This window comes from Watersipora subatra, chromosome 11 (assembly GCF_963576615.1).
Source record: "Watersipora subatra chromosome 11, tzWatSuba1.1, whole genome shotgun sequence".
Lineage (NCBI taxonomy): Eukaryota > Metazoa > Bryozoa > Gymnolaemata > Cheilostomatida > Watersiporidae > Watersipora > Watersipora subatra.
In genome coordinates this window covers 12,185,828-12,199,983 of record NC_088718.1, presented here as the reverse complement: position 1 = coordinate 12,199,983, position 14,156 = coordinate 12,185,828, and the positions used below count along the sequence as shown (strand labels likewise).

General features: G+C 39.0%; 10 non-coding genes across 10 annotated transcripts; 5 read left to right on the top strand and 5 right to left on the bottom strand.

The window, feature by feature from the left end:
- Positions 1-1,585: 1,585 nt before the first annotated feature.
- Positions 1,586-1,704, bottom strand: LOC137409116 (5S ribosomal RNA). The gene has a single exon (XR_010980358.1). It is a non-coding gene; the product is annotated as a 5S ribosomal RNA (ribosomal RNA).
- A 134-nt stretch (positions 1,705-1,838) lies between these two features.
- LOC137409259 (5S ribosomal RNA) lies at positions 1,839-1,957 on the top strand. Its single transcript, XR_010980489.1, has one exon. It is a non-coding gene; the product is annotated as a 5S ribosomal RNA (ribosomal RNA).
- Positions 1,958-4,885: 2,928 nt separating this feature from the next.
- LOC137409115 (5S ribosomal RNA) lies at positions 4,886-5,004 on the bottom strand. The gene has a single exon (XR_010980357.1). It is a non-coding gene; the product is annotated as a 5S ribosomal RNA (ribosomal RNA).
- A 134-nt stretch (positions 5,005-5,138) lies between these two features.
- On the top strand, positions 5,139-5,257 carry LOC137409258 (5S ribosomal RNA). Its single transcript, XR_010980488.1, has one exon. It is a non-coding gene; the product is annotated as a 5S ribosomal RNA (ribosomal RNA).
- Positions 5,258-7,401: 2,144 nt separating this feature from the next.
- On the bottom strand, positions 7,402-7,520 carry LOC137409113 (5S ribosomal RNA). Its single transcript, XR_010980356.1, has one exon. It is a non-coding gene; the product is annotated as a 5S ribosomal RNA (ribosomal RNA).
- A 134-nt stretch (positions 7,521-7,654) lies between these two features.
- Positions 7,655-7,773, top strand: LOC137409257 (5S ribosomal RNA). Its single transcript, XR_010980487.1, has one exon. It is a non-coding gene; the product is annotated as a 5S ribosomal RNA (ribosomal RNA).
- A 2,144-nt stretch (positions 7,774-9,917) lies between these two features.
- On the bottom strand, positions 9,918-10,036 carry LOC137409112 (5S ribosomal RNA). Its single transcript, XR_010980355.1, has one exon. It is a non-coding gene; the product is annotated as a 5S ribosomal RNA (ribosomal RNA).
- Positions 10,037-10,170: 134 nt separating this feature from the next.
- Positions 10,171-10,289, top strand: LOC137409256 (5S ribosomal RNA). The gene has a single exon (XR_010980486.1). It is a non-coding gene; the product is annotated as a 5S ribosomal RNA (ribosomal RNA).
- Positions 10,290-12,451: 2,162 nt separating this feature from the next.
- LOC137409622 (5S ribosomal RNA) lies at positions 12,452-12,570 on the bottom strand. The gene has a single exon (XR_010980833.1). It is a non-coding gene; the product is annotated as a 5S ribosomal RNA (ribosomal RNA).
- Positions 12,571-12,704: 134 nt separating this feature from the next.
- Positions 12,705-12,823, top strand: LOC137409255 (5S ribosomal RNA). The gene has a single exon (XR_010980485.1). It is a non-coding gene; the product is annotated as a 5S ribosomal RNA (ribosomal RNA).
- The last annotated feature ends 1,333 nt before the right edge of the window (positions 12,824-14,156 follow it).

The window sequence follows — 14,156 nt, the reverse complement described above, 5'->3', positions numbered from 1 at the left end:
GTTTTCATTTTGCGCGGCGTAATAGCTCAAGAAACTCGTGTTAAGATTTCCTTTTAATTGCGCAACTCGTATGTCGGCGTTACGAGTTTACCTAAAAGCTAAAATAAATAACTAAATGAAACTCGACTCGGCCTTTCGCCGCAAAATACGCATTCTCGTAATGTAAACTCGAGCGATCGTCTTCGGTCGTGATGAAACAAAACCGTACTCGCGGATGCGTAAAAGTCTAAAAGGTAAATTGTGTCAAAAAGTTTCGAAACGAATTACAAACCGAAACGTGGAATCTACGTTACGACGGCAACTAAGTTCGGTGATGAGCGCGGGCCAGCGCGTAGCTAAGGTTGCTCCATCAGTTTTTATCTTTGCGGAACTATCTCTAGCGAAAAGCCTACTTTCGCGTAAGGTCATTTCCACGCAATTATAATTATTTAAAAGGAAAATATTTACCGTAGTTTTCAAAATGCTGACGAAATAATCTAAAGCGCGTGAAGCGGCGGTAACGAGCCTGCAACCTTCGTACGAACGGGCGAGATCTTGAACGCTATGCGTTTAGCCAAAGAGTGAACGAGTCGAATATTATCGAGCGCGAACAACCACGCCGTCGAAGTATGAGAGTACACACGACTCCTAATTTGCACAATTTCAACGATTCGTTTGAGCCGGGAATATTCGTTACGCAATGGCAAAGTTTTAAGCTATGCGTTCGAAGTAACTCGATAGCTTTTGATAGCTAATGAGCGAGCTGGACGAATAACCGGCAGCGCGATTGACCGCTCTTTCAAATATTGAGAGAGCGAATGAATCCTAGTTTACATGGTACGCATGAATGTTTCGTTGCAGCGCGATTAACCGCTCTTTCAGATGTTGAGAGAGCAAACGAATCCTAATTTACACGTGTATATAGTAGACGTACTACGATTGTTTCGTTAGGAGTTGAAGCTACTCGCGCGGCGGTCGAACGCGAGCGTACTCGTTTGGAGGCTATTACACCATTTCTAAAGCATCGCTTTATTTGGTTCGACGTGAACATCTTTTTAACACACCTGTTCGCGTAAGTAAAAGCTTTCTATGTAGGGCTGTTTTCTTTCGAACTCGTAGATGAGAAGAACAAGCCAAAGAACGGCGCTTTCTACTCACCTGTCTTTACACGCGTAGACATTAGATAGCCGGTAAACTAATAAGATCTACGATAGCGCGTCACTTTATGTCGAGAAAAAGTAACAAACTTCCTTTAAAAGAGATTTCTTCGGATTAAAAGTGAGAATATGTTATTTTTATGTTGAGATCGGACGCTGCAACAGTTTTCGTTATACACGAGTAGAGTACATCCTTCGACTACAAAAAGTGTCGCGCTTTAATTGATCACGCTTGCCAGAAGGGTTTTGACGCGGAAATGCAGCAGCAAAGTTATATATACTGTTACACACTACACGTACGTAGTACATAGTACATAGTACATAGTATATGTATATATATATAACGCATACGTAGTACATGTTCATGTACATGAACATGTACATGTACATGTAGATGAAGATAGCGCGAAGATCGCGATGAAGATAGCAAGATGTAAAAATAAATAAAAAGTCTACAGCACCCGGTATTCCCAGGCGGTCACCCATCCAAGTACTAACCGGGCTCGACGTTGCTTAGCTTCAGTGATCGGACGAGAACTGGCGTTTTCAACATGATATGGCCGTAGACACTGATGCGCTCTTCGAGACACGCTATTAACGCAGAGTTATAATAATGCTCACCAAGCCGTGACTATATTGTCCAATGGGCGTTCGCTGATTATTGCCACGTTTCTCATTAGCGTCTGTTGAAGCTTACTAAATGTCTACGGCCATATCACGTTGAAAACGCCAGTTCTCGTCCGATCACTGAAGCTAAGCAACGTCGAGCCCGGTTAGTACTTGGATGGGTGACCGCCTGGGAATACCGGGTGCTGTAGACCTTTAGTTTTTATCAAAATTATACTAATTTAGAATTTTCAAGCTTCTTTAATTCACTCTATCTCTTGATATAGAATAAAAAATCATTTCCGCTTGAAAGTCTTTTAATTCGCTCTATCTCTTGATGTAAAATAAAAAATCATTTCCGCTTGAAAGTCTTTTAATTCGCTCTATCTCTTGATGTAAAATAAAAAATCATTTCCATTTAAAAGTCTTTTAATTCGCTCTATCTCTTGATTTAAAACAAAAAATCATTTCCATTTAAAAGTCTTTTAATTCGCTCTATCTTTTGATATAAAATAAAAAATCATTTCCATTTAAAAGTCTTTTAATTCGCTCTATCTTTTGATGTAAAATAAAAAATCATTTCCGCTTGAAAGTCTTTTAATTCGCTCTATCTCTTGATGTAAAATAAAAAATCATTTCCGCTTGAAAGTCTTTTAATTCGCTCTATCTCTTGATGTAAAATAAAAAATCATTTCCATTTAAAAGTCTTTTAATTCGCTCTATCTCTTGATTTAAAACAAAAAATCATTCCCATTTAAAAGTCTCTTAATTCGCTCTATCTCTTGATGTAAAATAAAAAATCATTTCCGCTTGAAAGTCTTTTAATTCGCTCTATCTCTTGATGTAAAATAAAAAATCATTTCCATTTAAAAGTCTTTTAATTCGCTCTATCTCTTGATTTAAAACAAAAAATCATTTCCATTTAAAAGTCTTTTAATTCGCTCTATCTTTTGATATAAAATAAAAAATCATTTCCATTTAAAAGTCTTTTAATTCGCTCTATCTTTTGATGTAAAATAAAAAATCATTTCCGCTTGAAAGTCTTTTAATTCGCTCTATCTCTTGATGTAAAATAAAAAATCATTTCCGCTTGAAAGTCTTTTAATTCGCTCTATCTCTTGATGTAAAATAAAAAATCATTTCCATTTAAAAGTCTTTTAATTCGCTCTATCTCTTGATTTAAAACAAAAAATCATTCCCATTTAAAAGTCTCTTAATTCGCTCTATCTCTTGATATAAATTAAAAAATCATTTCCATTTAAAAGTCTTTTAATTCGCTCTATCTTTTGATATAAAAAATCATTTCCATTTAAAAGTCTTTTAATTCGCTCTATCTTTTGATATAAAATAAAAAATCATTTCCATTTAAAAGTCTTTTAATTCGCTCTATCTTTTGATATAAAATAAAAAATCATTTCCATTCAAAGGTTTTAGCCGAAACTGGATAATATGAATATTATTAGTACTTGATGCTATCCGGCTAGCTTCAATCTCCTCATCTTCACCAGCCATGCGCCGCTGCTACCCGTGTATTTTAAAGAGGATATAATTTCGATTCGTTTTCATTTTGCGCGGCGTAATAGCTCAAGAAACTCGCGTTAAGATTTCCTTTTAATTGCGCAACTCGTATGTCGGCGTTACGAGTTTACCTAAAAGCTAAAATAAATAACTAAACGAAACTCGACTCGGCCTTACGCCGCAAAATACGCATTCTCGTAATGTAAACTCGAGCGATCGTCTTCGGTCGTGATGAAACAAAACCGTACTCGCGGATGCGTAAAAGTCTAAAAGGTAAATTGTGTCAAAAAGTTTCGAAACGAATTACAAACCGAAACGTGGAATCTACGTTACGACGGCAACTAAGTTCGGTGATGAGCGCGGGCCAGCGCGTAGCTAAGGTTGCTCCATCAGTTTTTATCTTTGCGGAACTATCTCTAGCGAAAAGCCTACTTTCGCGTAAGGTCATTTCCACGCAATTATAATTATTTAAAAGGAAAATATTTACCGTAGTTTTCAAAATGCTGACGAAATAATCTAAAGCGCGTGAAGCGGCGGTAACGAGCCTGCAACCTTCGTACGAACGGGCGAGATCTTGAACGCTATGCGTTTAGCCAAAGAGTGAACGAGTCGAATATTATCGAGCGCGAACAACCACGCCGTCGAAGTATGAGAGTACACACGACTCCTAATTTGCACAATTTCAACGATTCGTTTGAGCCGGGAATATTCGTTACGCAATGGCAAAGTTTTAAGCTATGCGTTCGAAGTAACTCGATAGCTTTTGATAGCTAATGAGCGAGCTGGACGAATAACCGGCAGCGCGATTGACCGCTCTTTCAAATATTGAGAGAGCGAATGAATCCTAGTTTACATGGTACGCATGAATGTTTCGTTGCAGCGCGATTAACCGCTCTTTCAGATGTTGAGAGAGCAAACGAATCCTAATTTACACGTGTATATAGTAGACGTACTACGATTGTTTCGTTAGGAGTTGAAGCTACTCGCGCGGCGGTCGAACGCGAGCGTACTCGTTTGGAGGCTATTACACCATTTCTAAAGCATCGCTTTATTTGGTTCGACGTGAACATCTTTTTAACACACCTGTTCGCGTAAGTAAAAGCTTTCTATGTAGGGCTGTTTTCTTTCGAACTCGTAGATGAGAAGAACAAGCCAAAGAACGGCGCTTTCTACTCACCTGTCTTTACACGCGTAGACATTAGATAGCCGGTAAACTAATAAGATCTACGATAGCGCGTCACTTTATGTCGAGAAAAAGTAACAAACTTCCTTTAAAAGAGATTTCTTCGGATTAAAAGTGAGAATATGTTATTTTTATGTTGAGATCGGACGCTGCAACAGTTTTCGTTATACACGAGTAGAGTACATCCTTCGACTACAAAAAGTGTCGCGCTTTAATTGATCACGCTTGCCAGAAGGGTTTTGACGCGGAAATGCAGCAGCAAAGTTATATATACTGTTACACACTACACGTACGTAGTACATAGTACATAGTACATAGTATATGTATATATATATAACGCATACGTAGTACATGTTCATGTACATGAACATGTACATGTACATGTAGATGAAGATAGCGCGAAGATCGCGATGAAGATAGCAAGATGTAAAAATAAATAAAAAGTCTACAGCACCCGGTATTCCCAGGCGGTCACCCATCCAAGTACTAACCGGGCTCGACGTTGCTTAGCTTCAGTGATCGGACGAGAACTGGCGTTTTCAACATGATATGGCCGTAGACACTGATGCGCTCTTCGAGACACGCTATTAACGCAGAGTTATAATAATGCTCACCAAGCCGTGACTATATTGTCCAATGGGCGTTCGCTGATTATTGCCACGTTTCTCATTAGCGTCTGTTGAAGCTTACTAAATGTCTACGGCCATATCACGTTGAAAACGCCAGTTCTCGTCCGATCACTGAAGCTAAGCAACGTCGAGCCCGGTTAGTACTTGGATGGGTGACCGCCTGGGAATACCGGGTGCTGTAGACCTTTAGTTTTTATCAAAATTATACTAATTTAGAATTTTCAAGCTTCTTTAATTCACTCTATCTCTTGATATAGAATAAAAAATCATTTCCGCTTGAAAGTCTTTTAATTCGCTCTATCTCTTGATGTAAAATAAAAAATCATTTCCGCTTGAAAGTCTTTTAATTCGCTCTATCTCTTGATGTAAAATAAAAAATCATTTCCATTTAAAAGTCTTTTAATTCGCTCTATCTCTTGATTTAAAACAAAAAATCATTTCCATTTAAAAGTCTTTTAATTCGCTCTATCTTTTGATATAAAAAATCATTTCCATTTAAAAGTCTTTTAATTCGCTCTATCTTTTGATATAAAATAAAAAATCATTTCCATTTAAAAGTCTTTTAATTCGCTCTATCTTTTGATATAAAATAAAAAATCATTTCCATTCAAAGGTTTTAGCCGAAACTGGATAATATGAATATTATTAGTACTTGATGCTATCCGGCTAGCTTCAATCTCCTCATCTTCACCAGCCATGCGCCGCTGCTACCCGTGTATTTTAAAGAGGATATAATTTCGATTCGTTTTCATTTTGCGCGGCGTAATAGCTCAAGAAACTCGCGTTAAGATTTCCTTTTAATTGCGCAACTCGTATGTCGGCGTTACGAGTTTACCTAAAAGCTAAAATAAATAACTAAACGAAACTCGACTCGGCCTTACGCCGCAAAATACGCATTCTCGTAATGTAAACTCGAGCGATCGTCTTCGGTCGTGATGAAACAAAACCGTACTCGCGGATGCGTAAAAGTCTAAAAGGTAAATTGTGTCAAAAAGTTTCGAAACGAATTACAAACCGAAACGTGGAATCTACGTTACGACGGCAACTAAGTTCGGTGATGAGCGCGGGCCAGCGCGTAGCTAAGGTTGCTCCATCAGTTTTTATCTTTGCGGAACTATCTCTAGCGAAAAGCCTACTTTCGCGTAAGGTCATTTCCACGCAATTATAATTATTTAAAAGGAAAATATTTACCGTAGTTTTCAAAATGCTGACGAAATAATCTAAAGCGCGTGAAGCGGCGGTAACGAGCCTGCAACCTTCGTACGAACGGGCGAGATCTTGAACGCTATGCGTTTAGCCAAAGAGTGAACGAGTCGAATATTATCGAGCGCGAACAACCACGCCGTCGAAGTATGAGAGTACACACGACTCCTAATTTGCACAATTTCAACGATTCGTTTGAGCCGGGAATATTCGTTACGCAATGGCAAAGTTTTAAGCTATGCGTTCGAAGTAACTCGATAGCTTTTGATAGCTAATGAGCGAGCTGGACGAATAACCGGCAGCGCGATTGACCGCTCTTTCAAATATTGAGAGAGCGAATGAATCCTAGTTTACATGGTACGCATGAATGTTTCGTTGCAGCGCGATTAACCGCTCTTTCAGATGTTGAGAGAGCAAACGAATCCTAATTTACACGTGTATATAGTAGACGTACTACGATTGTTTCGTTAGGAGTTGAAGCTACTCGCGCGGCGGTCGAACGCGAGCGTACTCGTTTGGAGGCTATTACACCATTTCTAAAGCATCGCTTTATTTGGTTCGACGTGAACATCTTTTTAACACACCTGTTCGCGTAAGTAAAAGCTTTCTATGTAGGGCTGTTTTCTTTCGAACTCGTAGATGAGAAGAACAAGCCAAAGAACGGCGCTTTCTACTCACCTGTCTTTACACGCGTAGACATTAGATAGCCGGTAAACTAATAAGATCTACGATAGCGCGTCACTTTATGTCGAGAAAAAGTAACAAACTTCCTTTAAAAGAGATTTCTTCGGATTAAAAGTGAGAATATGTTATTTTTATGTTGAGATCGGACGCTGCAACAGTTTTCGTTATACACGAGTAGAGTACATCCTTCGACTACAAAAAGTGTCGCGCTTTAATTGATCACGCTTGCCAGAAGGGTTTTGACGCGGAAATGCAGCAGCAAAGTTATATATACTGTTACACACTACACGTACGTAGTACATAGTACATAGTACATAGTATATGTATATATATATAACGCATACGTAGTACATGTTCATGTACATGAACATGTACATGTACATGTAGATGAAGATAGCGCGAAGATCGCGATGAAGATAGCAAGATGTAAAAATAAATAAAAAGTCTACAGCACCCGGTATTCCCAGGCGGTCACCCATCCAAGTACTAACCGGGCTCGACGTTGCTTAGCTTCAGTGATCGGACGAGAACTGGCGTTTTCAACATGATATGGCCGTAGACACTGATGCGCTCTTCGAGACACGCTATTAACGCAGAGTTATAATAATGCTCACCAAGCCGTGACTATATTGTCCAATGGGCGTTCGCTGATTATTGCCACGTTTCTCATTAGCGTCTGTTGAAGCTTACTAAATGTCTACGGCCATATCACGTTGAAAACGCCAGTTCTCGTCCGATCACTGAAGCTAAGCAACGTCGAGCCCGGTTAGTACTTGGATGGGTGACCGCCTGGGAATACCGGGTGCTGTAGACCTTTAGTTTTTATCAAAATTATACTAATTTAGAATTTTCAAGCTTCTTTAATTCACTCTATCTCTTGATATAGAATAAAAAATCATTTCCGCTTGAAAGTCTTTTAATTCGCTCTATCTCTTGATGTAAAATAAAAAATCATTTCCGCTTGAAAGTCTTTTAATTCGCTCTATCTCTTGATGTAAAATAAAAAATCATTTCCATTTAAAAGTCTTTTAATTCGCTCTATCTCTTGATTTAAAACAAAAAATCATTTCCATTTAAAAGTCTTTTAATTCGCTCTATCTTTTGATATAAAAAATCATTTCCATTTAAAAGTCTTTTAATTCGCTCTATCTTTTGATATAAAATAAAAAATCATTTCCATTTAAAAGTCTTTTAATTCGCTCTATCTTTTGATATAAAATAAAAAATCATTTCCATTCAAAGGTTTTAGCCGAAACTGGATAATATGAATATTATTAGTACTTGATGCTATCCGGCTAGCTTCAATCTCCTCATCTTCACCAGCCATGCGCCGCTGCTACCCGTGTATTTTAAAGAGGATATAATTTCGATTCGTTTTCATTTTGCGCGGCGTAATAGCTCAAGAAACTCGCGTTAAGATTTCCTTTTAATTGCGCAACTCGTATGTCGGCGTTACGAGTTTACCTAAAAGCTAAAATAAATAACTAAACGAAACTCGACTCGGCCTTACGCCGCAAAATACGCATTCTCGTAATGTAAACTCGAGCGATCGTCTTCGGTCGTGATGAAACAAAACCGTACTCGCGGATGCGTAAAAGTCTAAAAGGTAAATTGTGTCAAAAAGTTTCGAAACGAATTACAAACCGAAACGTGGAATCTACGTTACGACGGCAACTAAGTTCGGTGATGAGCGCGGGCCAGCGCGTAGCTAAGGTTGCTCCATCAGTTTTTATCTTTGCGGAACTATCTCTAGCGAAAAGCCTACTTTCGCGTAAGGTCATTTCCACGCAATTATAATTATTTAAAAGGAAAATATTTACCGTAGTTTTCAAAATGCTGACGAAATAATCTAAAGCGCGTGAAGCGGCGGTAACGAGCCTGCAACCTTCGTACGAACGGGCGAGATCTTGAACGCTATGCGTTTAGCCAAAGAGTGAACGAGTCGAATATTATCGAGCGCGAACAACCACGCCGTCGAAGTATGAGAGTACACACGACTCCTAATTTGCACAATTTCAACGATTCGTTTGAGCCGGGAATATTCGTTACGCAATGGCAAAGTTTTAAGCTATGCGTTCGAAGTAACTCGATAGCTTTTGATAGCTAATGAGCGAGCTGGACGAATAACCGGCAGCGCGATTGACCGCTCTTTCAAATATTGAGAGAGCGAATGAATCCTAGTTTACATGGTACGCATGAATGTTTCGTTGCAGCGCGATTAACCGCTCTTTCAGATGTTGAGAGAGCAAACGAATCCTAATTTACACGTGTATATAGTAGACGTACTACGATTGTTTCGTTAGGAGTTGAAGCTACTCGCGCGGCGGTCGAACGCGAGCGTACTCGTTTGGAGGCTATTACACCATTTCTAAAGCATCGCTTTATTTGGTTCGACGTGAACATCTTTTTAACACACCTGTTCGCGTAAGTAAAAGCTTTCTATGTAGGGCTGTTTTCTTTCGAACTCGTAGATGAGAAGAACAAGCCAAAGAACGGCGCTTTCTACTCACCTGTCTTTACACGCGTAGACATTAGATAGCCGGTAAACTAATAAGATCTACGATAGCGCGTCACTTTATGTCGAGAAAAAGTAACAAACTTCCTTTAAAAGAGATTTCTTCGGATTAAAAGTGAGAATATGTTATTTTTATGTTGAGATCGGACGCTGCAACAGTTTTCGTTATACACGAGTAGAGTACATCCTTCGACTACAAAAAGTGTCGCGCTTTAATTGATCACGCTTGCCAGAAGGGTTTTGACGCGGAAATGCAGCAGCAAAGTTATATATACTGTTACACACTACACGTACGTAGTACATAGTACATAGTACATAGTATATGTATATATATATAACGCATACGTAGTACATGTTCATGTACATGAACATGTACATGTACATGTAGATGAAGATAGCGCGAAGATCGCGATGAAGATAGCAAGATGTAAAAATAAATAAAAAGTCTACAGCACCCGGTATTCCCAGGCGGTCACCCATCCAAGTACTAACCGGGCTCGACGTTGCTTAGCTTCAGTGATCGGACGAGAACTGGCGTTTTCAACATGATATGGCCGTAGACACTGATGCGCTCTTCGAGACACGCTATTAACGCAGAGTTATAATAATGCTCACCAAGCCGTGACTATATTGTCCAATGGGCGTTCGCTGATTATTGCCACGTTTCTCATTAGCGTCTGTTGAAGCTTACTAAATGTCTACGGCCATATCACGTTGAAAACGCCAGTTCTCGTCCGATCACTGAAGCTAAGCAACGTCGAGCCCGGTTAGTACTTGGATGGGTGACCGCCTGGGAATACCGGGTGCTGTAGACCTTTAGTTTTTATCAAAATTATACTAATTTAGAATTTTCAAGCTTCTTTAATTCACTCTATCTCTTGATATAGAATAAAAAATCATTTCCGCTTGAAAGTCTTTTAATTCGCTCTATCTCTTGATGTAAAATAAAAAATCATTTCCGCTTGAAAGTCTTTTAATTCGCTCTATCTCTTGATGTAAAATAAAAAATCATTTCCATTTAAAAGTCTTTTAATTCGCTCTATCTCTTGATTTAAAACAAAAAATCATTTCCATTTAAAAGTCTTTTAATTCGCTCTATCTTTTGATATAAAATAAAAAATCATTTCCATTTAAAAGTCTTTTAATTCGCTCTATCTTTTGATATAAAATAAAAAATCATTTCCATTTAAAAGTCTTTTAATTCGCTCTATCTTTTGATATAAAATAAAAAATCATTTCCATTCAAAGGTTTTAGCCGAAACTGGATAATATGAATATTATTAGTACTTGATGCTATCCGGCTAGCTTCAATCTCCTCATCTTCACCAGCCATGCGCCGCTGCTACCCGTGCATTTTAAAGAGGATATAATTTCGATTCGTTTTCATTTTGCGCGGCGTAATAGCTCAAGAAACTCGCGTTAAGATTTTCTTTTAATTGCGCAACTCGTATGTCGGCGTTACGAGTTTACCTAAAAGCTAAAATAAATAACTAAACGAAACTCGACTCGGCCTTTCGCCGCAAAATACGCATTCTCGTAATGTAAACTCGAGCGATCGTCTTCGATCGTGATGAAACAAAACCGTACTCGCGGATGCGTAAAAGTCTAAAAGGTAAATTGTGTCAAAAAGTTTCGAAACGATTTACAAACCGGAACGTGGAATCTACGTTACGACGGCAACTAAGTTCGGTGATGAGCGCGGGCCAGCGCGTAGCTAAGGTTGCTCCATCAGTTTTTATCTTTGCGGAACTATCTCTAGCGAAAAGCCTACTTTCGCGTAAGGTCATTTCCACGCAATTATAATTATTTAAAAGGAAAATATTTACCGTAGTTTTCAAAATGCTGACGAAATAATCTAAAGCGCGTGAAGCGGCGGTAACGAGCCTGCAACCTTCGTACGAATCGGCGAGATCTTGAGCGCTATGCGTTTAGCCAATGAGTGAACGAGTCGAATATTATCGAGCGCGAACAACCACGCCATCGAAGTATGAGAGTACACACGACTCCTAATTTGCACAATATCAACGATTCGTTTGAGCCGGGAATATTCGTTACGCAATGGCAAAGTTTTAAGCTATACGTTCGAAGTAACTCGATAGCTTTTCATAGCTAATGAGCGAGCTGGACGAATAACCGGCAGCGCGATTGACCGCTCTTTCAAATATTGAGAGAGCGAACGAATCCTAATTTACATGGTACGCATGAATGTTTCGTTGCAGCGCGATTAACCGCTCTTTCAGATGTTGAGAGAGCAAACGAATCCTAATTTACACGTGTATATAGTAGACGTACTACGATTGTTTCGTTAGGAGTTGAAGCTACTCGCGCGGCGGTCGAACGCGAGCGTACTCGTTTGGAGGCTATTACACCATTTCTAAAGCATCGCTTTATTTGGTTCGACGTGAACATCTTTTTAACACACCTGTTCGCGTAAGTAAAAGCTTTCTATGTAGGGCTGTTTTCTTTCGAACTCGTAGATGAGAAGAACAAGCCAAAGAACGGCGCTTTCTACTCACCTGTCTTTACACGCGTAGACATTAGAGAGCCGGTAAACTAATAAGATCTACGATAGCGCGTCACTTTATGTCGAGAAAAAGTAACAAACTTCCTTTAAAAGAGATTTCTTCGGATTAAAAGTGAGAATATGTTATTTTTATGTTGAGATCGGACGCTGCAACAGTTTTCGTTATACACGAGTAGAGTACATCCTTCGACTACAAAAAGTGTCGCGCTTTAATTGATCACGCTTGCCAGAAGGGTTTTGACGCGGAAATGCAGCAGCAAAGTTATATATACTGTTACACACTACACGTACGTAGTACATAGTACATAGTACATAGTACATAGTATATGTATATATATATAACGCATACGTAGTACATGTTCATGTACATGAACATGTACATGTACATGTACATGTAGATGAAGATAGCGCAAAGATCGCGATGAAGATAGCAAGATGTAAAAATAAATAAAAAGTCTACAGCACCCGGTATTCCCAGGCGGTCACCCATCCAAGTACTAACCGGGCTCGACGTTGCTTAGCTTCAGTGATCGGACGAGAACTGGCGTTTTCAACGTGATATGGCCGTAGACACTGATGCGCTCTTCGAGACACGCTATTAACGCAGAGTTATAATAATGCTCACCAAGCCGTGACTATATTGTCCAATGGGCGTTCGCTGATTATTGCCACGTTTCTCATTAGCGTCTGTTGAAGCTTACTAAATGTCTACGGCCATATCACGTTGAAAACGCCAGTTCTCGTCCGATCACTGAAGCTAAGCAACGTCGAGCCCGGTTAGTACTTGGATGGGTGACCGCCTGGGAATACCGGGTGCTGTAGACCTTTAGTTTTTATCAAAATTATACTAATTTAGAATTTTCAAGCTTCTTTAATTCACTCTATCTCTTGATATAGAATAAAAAATCATTTCCGCTTGAAAGTCTTTTAATTCGCTCTATCTCTTGATGTAAAATAAAAAATCATTTCCGCTTGAAAGTCTTTTAATTCGCTCTATCTCTTGATGTAAAATAAAAAATCATTTCCATTTAAAAGTCTTTTAATTCGCTCTATCTCTTGATTTAAAACAAAAAATCATTTCCATTTAAAAGTCTTTTAATTCGCTCTATCTTTTGATATAAAATAAAAAATCATTTCCATTTAAAAGTCTTTTAATTCGCTCTATCTTTTGATATAAAATAAAAAATCATTTCCATTTAAAAGTCTTTTAATTCGCTCTATCTTTTGATATAAAATAAAAAATCATTTCCATTCAAAGGTTTTAGCCGAAACTGGATAATATGAATATTATTAGTACTTGATGCTATCCGGCTAGCTTCAATCTCCTCATCTTCACCAGCCATGCGCCGCTGCTACCCGTGCATTTTAAAGAGGATATAATTTCGATTCGTTTTCATTTTGCGCGGCGTAATAGCTCAAGAAACTCGCGTTAAGATTTTCTTTTAATTGCGCAACTCGTATGTCGGCGTTACGAGTTTACCTAAAAGCTAAAATAAATAACTAAACGAAACTCGACTCGGCCTTTCGCCGCAAAATACGCATTCTCGTAATGTAAACTCGAGCGATCGTCTTCGATCGTGATGAAACAAAACCGTACTCGCGGATGCGTAAAAGTCTAAAAGGTAAATTGTGTCAAAAAGTTTCGAAACGATTTACAAACCGGAACGTGGAATCTACGTTACGACGGCAACTAAGTTCGGTGATGAGCGCGGGCCAGCGCGTAGCTAAGGTTGCTCCATCAGTTTTTATCTTTGCGGAACTATCTCTAGCGAAAAGCCTACTTTCGCGTAAGGTCATTTCCACGCAATTATAATTATTTAAAAGGAAAATATTTACCGTAGTTTTCAAAATGCTGACGAAATAATCTAAAGCGCGTGAAGCGGCGGTAACGAGCCTGCAACCTTCGTACGAATCGGCGAGATCTTGAGCGCTATGCGTTTAGCCAATGAGTGAACGAGTCGAATATTATCGAGCGCGAACAACCACGCCATCGAAGTATGAGAGTACACACGACTCCTAATTTGCACAATATCAACGATTCGTTTGAGCCGGGAATATTCGTTACGCAATGGCAAAGTTTTAAGCTATACGTTCGAAGTAACTCGATAGCTTTTCATAGCTAATGAGCGAGCTGGACGAATAACCGGCAGCGCGATTG